Here is an 8,734-nt window from a genome sequence, read left to right on the forward strand (position 1 = left end):
AAATTACACAATCTAATAAAAAGATAAATTCATATATTTACAACAACAACAATCAAAAAACACGCAAATACAGAAAGTTTACAATTACCTTCTACGAGTTTTCATATTTTGAAATCGTTGCACGATAGTTTTATTATCAATGCTACAAGCTACATCTCTTTTAATATACACAATCAAGCAATCATTCATCCATTGATCTCCCATTCGATTGCGCAGTTCATTCGTTATATATTTCATTGTTGAAAAACTTCTTTCTATTGTTGCAGTAGCGACAGAAAGGGTTAAAACTAACTTCATAAGCAAATAGACTAATGGATAAGTCTCATGCTTCCCTGTGTTCACTAACTTTTCAGCAAGTTCACTAACTCCTTGAAGCTTTAAAAACAAGTCATTGTTACGCATATCAAAAATGTAATTCTAAAGTTAAGAGTCAAGTGCCAAGATATCTATCCCAAGAAAATCAGATGGATATAACTTTGCTAGACGTATCAACTTTTCCTGATCAAAAACCACAAATGAATCACTTGGATTCAAGCAAGCCATACAAAGTATCAAATCGGTATTCGCCTCTGCAAAACAGTTGTTAGGCTCTTGAAGTTGCATATCTATTACTGTATAGAATAGCTCAATACGATAATGATGTAAATTTGTATTTTGTTGGGTGTTGCGTTGCGGCCTCTCACTAACTACAAATATTTCATCCATGTTCAAGATCGGAAGATCATGTGTGGTACAAAATGAAGACACTTCAGTTCTCTCATCACTTGCAATCGTTGCTTAGACACTTTAACAAGATCCATAGCATTTACTATATCTTGAATTTTTTTTTTTTTTTTTGCAATGCTATTGACAACTTATTTGTGATCTCTAAAATGTTTTTCATCAAGTGTAGAGCAAAGACAAATTCAAAAGATAGAATTGACCTCGTAATAGATCGAGCTTCAACTTTTCAAGTCAGAAAGACCATCTTCTTCAATAATCTCAAATACATCAACAACAGCAGAGAACATCAAAATCAAGTTAAGAATAGTCCCATAATATGATCCCCAACGTATATCACTAGGACGTTTAAGATTTGTCTCTTGATTCAAACCTTGCCCACTTCTACGTACACCATTCTCTAAATCTTCTTTAATTTTGGCAAATTGTGCATCTCGAAGAGCATCTCGTCTCTTACAAGAGCATCTAACAACAGTTACTAAATTACTAACTACATAAAAAAATTCAGCAATGTTAATGTGATTTTTAGCAATGGCAACAAGTGTTAATTGAAGTTGATGAGCAAAACAATGGACATAAAATGTTGACTTATTCTCTTTCAAAATTAAATTTTTGAGATCATTGGTATCACCTTACATATTACTAGACCATTTCAAAATTAAAATACTGACTTATTCTCTTTCAAAACAAGTGTCAATTAAATTATTGTTTATTAGTTGCACTAGCACACATCCCATGTGCAGATTACACTAAAAGAGCCAGCCATGTGCACATTACAATTTACACATCTCATGTGCACACTACACTACTTTAATTATTGTTTACCCAACCCCATGCGCCCATCCACACCCAACCCCATTCAATAGACAAGCCTCATGCTTGATGCCCCAATCACAAGAGCCAACTGCCAATCAAAAAATTTCACAATCACAAATCACAATACACATTACACTAAAAGACAATTAATATCTCACCAACACCAACACCAACACCAACAGATAAGATAAAGCCAAAAAGTCAAAAAACAGGCAAAATATTAATAAAGTTAAAGCTTCAACCAATCACAGTTCAAAAGAATCAAATAAAGTTAGTCTTAAAGAATAAAGAGAGAGATAGAGTCTCATTCATTTCATTTCAGTGATTTTAGATAAAGAGAGAGAAAGTGAGAGACTAAGAGAGAGTCAGAGAGAAAAAGAAAGAGAAGTTAGTAAAATGAAATACCTTGAGGGAGCACCGGAGTAGGGAGACCTAAAGGCTGAGGCTGAGGCTGAGGCTAAGGCAATGATGAGCGATCTCTGATGAGGGGAGAGCGACGAGCGATCTCCAATCGGCAAGTGAGCGACGTGACCAATCTCCATCTGTTGGCTTGAGCCTAAGGCGTAAGGCGTTGCTCTATTGACGTTTTTGTCTTTAGGTTTGCTTTAGTGATTTCTAATTTAGTGATTTCTTATTTAATGATTTGCTCTATATTGGATTTTTTATTTATTTATTTATTTATTTTTTTTAGAATCTATGGGTTTGCTACCTCTGTAATATGTTGGGGTTGTTGTGGGCTTGATGTTGGGCTTGCCATCCTTTCTTTTCTTTTTTCTTTTTTTTTTCCTGAGAATTCGTGGGCTTGCCGCTTGCTCTGTTACAATTTTTTTTTTTTTTTTTTCAGATTTTAGTTGAAGAAACAAATAAAAAAAAAATTTAATTATTATATATATATATATATTTTTAGGTTAGGGTGGGAACACCCAGAGCTGCACGTGGCATCGCCACTGCCAGTATTATTAAACCAGCTATTGCTCTAAGTACATTAGTTTTCTAAAAAAAATTGTAATGAAGATTTAAGAGAGAGACTTTCCACAACATCAACAACTGAGATGAATGTAAAGACCATTTCCCAGTTCAAATTTTCAAGACATTAGTAACCTCAGGTTCAAATACAACCAATTTTCCAAACGTTTCCAATCTAGGCGTGATGGATGGAATGACTCCACTAACAAGGTCACTACTAGATACATCTGATGACACAAAAGGATTCTTCACATTAGAGGATGATGATGGTGAAGTCATTGCCTTTTTAGAACCTGAGAGCATAGGATTTGTTGTTTTAATGTCAGAATCAAGCATCAAAAGCCATATATTTTCAAGTTCTTGGACCACCTCTTCCATTGAAGGTCTAGCATCTGCCTCATCTTCATTGTTAGTGTATAGCTTAGGCTAGATTAGCTCATTGGGCTTAGCCCTGTATACTCTACTTGTAGTTTACTCGTATTACTTGTACTGCACACATGTCTAGCCTATACAAGGCTCTCTATCGTACATTGTTATTTACACATAATATATGGACTATTCAATGTTTCTTTCTATCACTTTATATTATTAATATTGTTAGAAATTTAGACCCCTTAATACACAACCAGATTGAGTAGCCTAGTTAATTAGCCAAGTTGTTACTTAGTCAAATTAAGCAATTCTAGGTTAAAACAATCAAACAATCATATCAAGAATATAAAGCAGCGGAATAATAAATAACACAAGATATGATCACCTAGGAAAACCAAACCGGTAAAAAACCTGGGGAGGATTTTACCCACCGATCCTCAAGACAAAACTGAATTCACTATGAAAGAATCGAAGTTCATACAAAAGGACTTACAAGCTCCCCGCTCGACTTCCTAATGCTACCTACCAGTAGAACTTACTGACACAACCCTGTGCAAGCTCCGAATCCTCGGACTCCTTCTTTCTTGAATTCTTCAATCAGCTACAAGCACCCACGCTTGATATTCTTTAAGCTTCAATGGTAGCAACCTTGTTGATCATCAAGATGTAGATAATCTCTACCTTGAAAACCCTAAGTTTATGTGAAGGAAAGCTCCTCAATGATCTCACAAGAGATTCACATAAACCGCAATGTATGAGCAACAAAGACTTAGAGAGGTTTGGGTACAAAACCCTAAAAATAAAAGGAGGCACAAGAGGCACTCTAATCTCTCTCTCTCTCTAAAAGGTCTCAAAAACGTGGCTTAGAGTTTCCTTTATATAGTGGGAGAATTAGATCTAAAACCCTAATCCTTAATGGACTTGGGCTGAGTTGGAAATTCTGCAGAAAAAACATTCTGCCCGAGATTCAATCGATCGAGTCTAATTTTCGATCGATCGAGCCAGGCCGAAAGTTACTAATACTTCTGCAGCCACTCAATTCCAACTTTACATAAAATGCCCACACTTTGAGCAAGTCTAAACAAGACTAACAACCTGTTTTGATCATAGTTTGTCAACAATACACATTAGAGTTCTAAATACATAAATTCCTAAACTTTTAGAACCTAACAAACTCCCCCTTTGGCAATCCGTGACAAAACACAAATTAAAAGCTCAAAGTTTACAAGTAAAAAGCCCTTTACAAAAAAAAATGCTCATAAACTCAAATTCAATTATAACTACTATCCATCAGTTGCAAGTGTAGACAGCAGTTTAATTGAATCAACCTGTATATTTCCTGAAACACTAAACAAAATGCATAAACACATGTGTGACAGAAAAATAGTAAATCAACAAATAAATTCTTGACTTCACAAAACACAAAACAAAGACATATATCATGAATAACTCATAAATATAAATCAATGAGCAGTAAACAAGAAACAGAAATAAAAACATAAGTAAACCAACTCTCCCCCTAAGTTAGATACAACAAAAAGTTTTTATTTATATTCTCCCCCTTAAAAATAATTTCAGCTCCCCCAAACAAGACAAACATGATTCCCATAAATCAATAATTTCTCCCCATTTTTGTCACGTATTGACAAAGACAACTCAGACAAGAGTAAACAGTCAACATACGCAATAAAGGATAAGAAAAAAATCAAGGGGACACAAAACAATTCAACTCTATAGAAAATAGAGACAACTCCCCCTAGGAACAACAAAGGTTAAAAACAAGCTTTTCCCCCTATAAAAATAGGTAACACAAAACAAGTGTTGGGAAAAATAGTTTGGGGAAAAAAAAAGAGGTGGGGGAAAATCAACAGCAGCAGCAGCATCACCAACAGAATCAGGAACATCCTCACCAGTAGGACCAAAGTTAAAAAACACACAAATCAAAGTTAAAAACTAAGGTGAGGATACACATGAAGAGAAAATATTTTCTCTTTCAATAAAATGCAAACATAGCACTATGTGACCCATAAACAGTTGCATGAGTAGAGAAAATATTTGCACATTGATTATCCATCATATCTCTTAAGAAAAATATTTTCTAAAGTTCACACATAAGAAAAAGCATATACTAGAATGTACAAAACTCAAAAATTAATCAATCAAGTTGAGTACACAATGTAGCAAAGTGTATACATGTTATGTGTGAAAACAATGAGAGATATGACTGCAAAACTGCAAGATGGATACAGAAACAATGCAATGCATGTGAATCCTAAACACAAATGATGCATGAAAAAAAAATTTGGTCAAAAACATAGAAACTGAAAATTTTTCAGTTTTGATCGATCGAGAATCGATCGAACATCAATCAAGTCAGGCAGACTCAAACCAAAAAATTTAATCGCAATTTCGATTGATCAAAAAACAGGTTCGATCGATCGAAAGTCTGGAAAAATCAGATTTTTGAAAAACAGAGCATTTTAATGCAGAAACTCCTCAAAGCACATTGTGTTATAAAAAAATGCATGAGTATGAGAAGAAAAGTTTTTTCAAAAATACTTGAATTCAATCCAGATCTTCCAAAATCAAGATTTTCAATCAATTTTTCCTTAAAGCGCAAACATTAAACACATTTTGCATTAAAATCAAGGAACTTTTAATCTTGGATGGCTACAACAAAATCACACACAATATAATGTACAAAGTTTAGTAAAGAGTAACTTGTGTAGTGTGTGCAACTAGCAAAAGTTTGAGATACATGTGAGGTGATATGTGAATAGCAATCAATCACAAAGTCTACAAAATTCATCACATAGAATTTAAAAGAGACTATCACCTAAAGAGTTACATCATATAACTCTCACATCTCCTAGAACATAAACTTGCAATCATGTAAGTTTCTTGAATTTTGCCTCATATTGTACACACAAATTTTAGTTATGTGATTTGGCATCAAGCCTAATAGTACACACCAATTTTAAGTATTAAGTATTTAAACCGAGGCTACACCTTATGTTCTTTTTATGCATGTGCTATACTTTATTGAGCACAAAATCTTATGATATGCACTAAGGTGTTAATGATTGGCTAGTGAACAGTGGTGAGATGGTTATTTATGCCTTTCTCAAAAGGATCAAGTCTGACAGTGAAATAACATGTGACTTCAAGATCAAGACAAAATGATTAAAAACCATAAACATCTTTCCCACACAACATGCACTACAAAGCTTCAACTAGTCAAGTGCATAAATAAGCTCATCAAAGCTAAACAAGGTACATAAACTTGTTATGTAAAGATAATATGGCCAATCCTTGATTATAAATCCAAGATGTGAAATACAAAACACAAAAATCCTTTAGGTTCTAAAAGAAAATTTATGACCAAACACAAAAAGCACATAATACGCTAAATGAACAATGCAAATGCAATGCATGACAATGCTTAACTAAGCTATAGAGGGTACACAAACAAGAAATATCAATTTTTTAATTAACCCATGAGTAGATGTACAAACTAGTACATACTCACACAAAATCAGAAATAGTTTAGCACAAACTATTCAAGTTTCTCCACAATGTCAAGCATGTTCTAAATCAAGAGAGAAATATCATAACTCATGTAATCCTCAAAACAAATAAAACAAGACTTAAAATAAAATATTTTTGTCTTTTTGAAATTTTTCAATGTTTTTGGATTTTTTTTTTTAATAAAAAAAACAACCTAAAAAAAAAAAAACCTAAAACAAAAACAAGACATGTCCACAAACAATTGAAAGAATTAAAACAGGGACAAGTTAGCAACACTCATCTTGGAGAATCTTTTCTCACCCATCTAGCATGAGTCTTCAGCTTTGTAGGTGAAAATCCATATGAAGCAGAGTGTATTTGAGGGATTACACCAATCTTCTGAGAGAGACTAAAATCCTGCAAATTCCTTTCACAAGCCAACAAGCTCAAATTTTTCAAAAGAATATGAAACAATTTATTTGAACCTATGGCAGGAGAAATATCATCACATATCCTAGATTGAAACATAGAATGCTTAAATTTCAATTTATGACAATTAGAACGAATGTGACTAGAGACACCACAAAAGTGACAAACAGGAACAAATTTAGGAACATCAGTATTCCTAATAGCAAATCTATTCTCAGATTTTGGTTTTTGCCTCAACAAAGAACAATTTGGTCTAATGTGACCAACAACACCACAAAAGTGACAGGTAGGCACAAAAACAGATTTATTATGCTCTCTAACAGTAGGTTTATACATAGGTTTAGAAACTTCAGTGTCTACATCAGAACATTTACCTTTGTCTAACCTAGCAAAATAAGCCTTCTCTTTATTATTCCTCTTAAAAGGAGGGATATAAACTTTTTCAGTTTTAGGCTTAAGAGAAACAGAAACACTTTTGTTATCAACAACAGGCTTGGTACTAGTCAAATTTTCAATTTTAGCTTTAAATTTAACTAACTTTTGTTCCAAGCTTTTCATCTTCTCATCTTGAGAGGAAATTTGATTTCTCAAAAATTCATTATTTCTATTAGATTCATCTAATCTCACAATCAAATCATCTTTTTCAAGATTAGCCAATTTTAACTCTTCTTTAAATTTTTTAGCAATTTTCAAAGATTTAGATAATTCTTTACGAAGAGTTTCAAAAGCATCAAAAAAATCAAAAGAAACAATAGTGTCCTTTTTATTCAAATCATCACAGGCATCAATAAAATCAGCAGAAGCATGAGCAGAAAGACACTTCAAATTATCCATGATAACAAGGGTCAAGAATCAACTCAGAGATCAAAAGATCTACAACAGAAGAGCCACCTGCTCTGATACCACTTGTTAGAAATTTAGACCCCTTAACACACAACCAGATTGAGTAGCCTAGTTAATTAGCCAAGTTGTTACTTAGTCAAATTAAGCAATTCTATGTTAAAACAATCAAACAAATATATCAAGAATATAAAGCAGCGAAATAATAAATAACATAAGATATGATCACCCAGAAAAACCAAACCGATAAAAAACCTGGGGAGGATTTTACCCACCGATCCTCAAGGCAAAACTAAATTCATTATGAAAGAATCGAAGTTCATACAAAAGGACTTACAAGCTCACCGCTCGACTTCCTAATACTACCTACTAGTAAAACTTACTGACACGACCCCGTGCAAGCTCCGAATCCCCAGACTCCTTCTTTCTTGAATTCTTCAATCAGCTACAAGCACCCACGCTTGATATTCTTTAAGCTTCAATGGTAGCAACCTTGTTGATCATCAAGATGTCAATAATCTCTACCTTGAAAACCCTAAGTTTATGTGAAGGAAAGCTCCTCAATGATCTCATAAGAGATTCACATAAACCGCAATGTATGAGCAACAAAGACTTATAGAGGTTTGGGTACAAAACCCTAAAAATAAAATGAGGCACAAGAGGCACTCTAATCTCTCTCTCTCTCTAAAAGCTCTCAAAAACGTGGCTTAGGGTTTCCTTTATATAGTAGGAGAATTAGATCTGAAACCCTAATCCTTAATGGGCTTGGGCTGAGTTGGAAATTCTGCAGAAAAAACATTCTGCCCAAGATTCGATCGATCTAGTCTAATTTTCGATCAATCGAGCCAGGCCGAAAGTTACTAATACTTCTACAGCCACTCGATTCCAACTTTACATAAAACGCCCACACTTTGAGCAAGTCTAAACAAGACTAACAACTTGTTTTGATCATGGTTTGCCAACAATACACATTAGAGTTCTAAATACATAAATTCTTAAACCTTTAGAACCTAACAAATATGGTATCAGAGCCATTGCTCTGACCTAGTGGTATTTTCAAGCGTTCTTCCACTACCCTTGCCTT

Source organism: Quercus suber, unplaced genomic scaffold, assembly GCF_002906115.3.
Source record: "Quercus suber isolate HL8 unplaced genomic scaffold, Cork oak 2.0 scaffold_236, whole genome shotgun sequence".
In the NCBI taxonomy this organism is placed as follows: Eukaryota; Viridiplantae; Streptophyta; class Magnoliopsida; order Fagales; family Fagaceae; genus Quercus; species Quercus suber.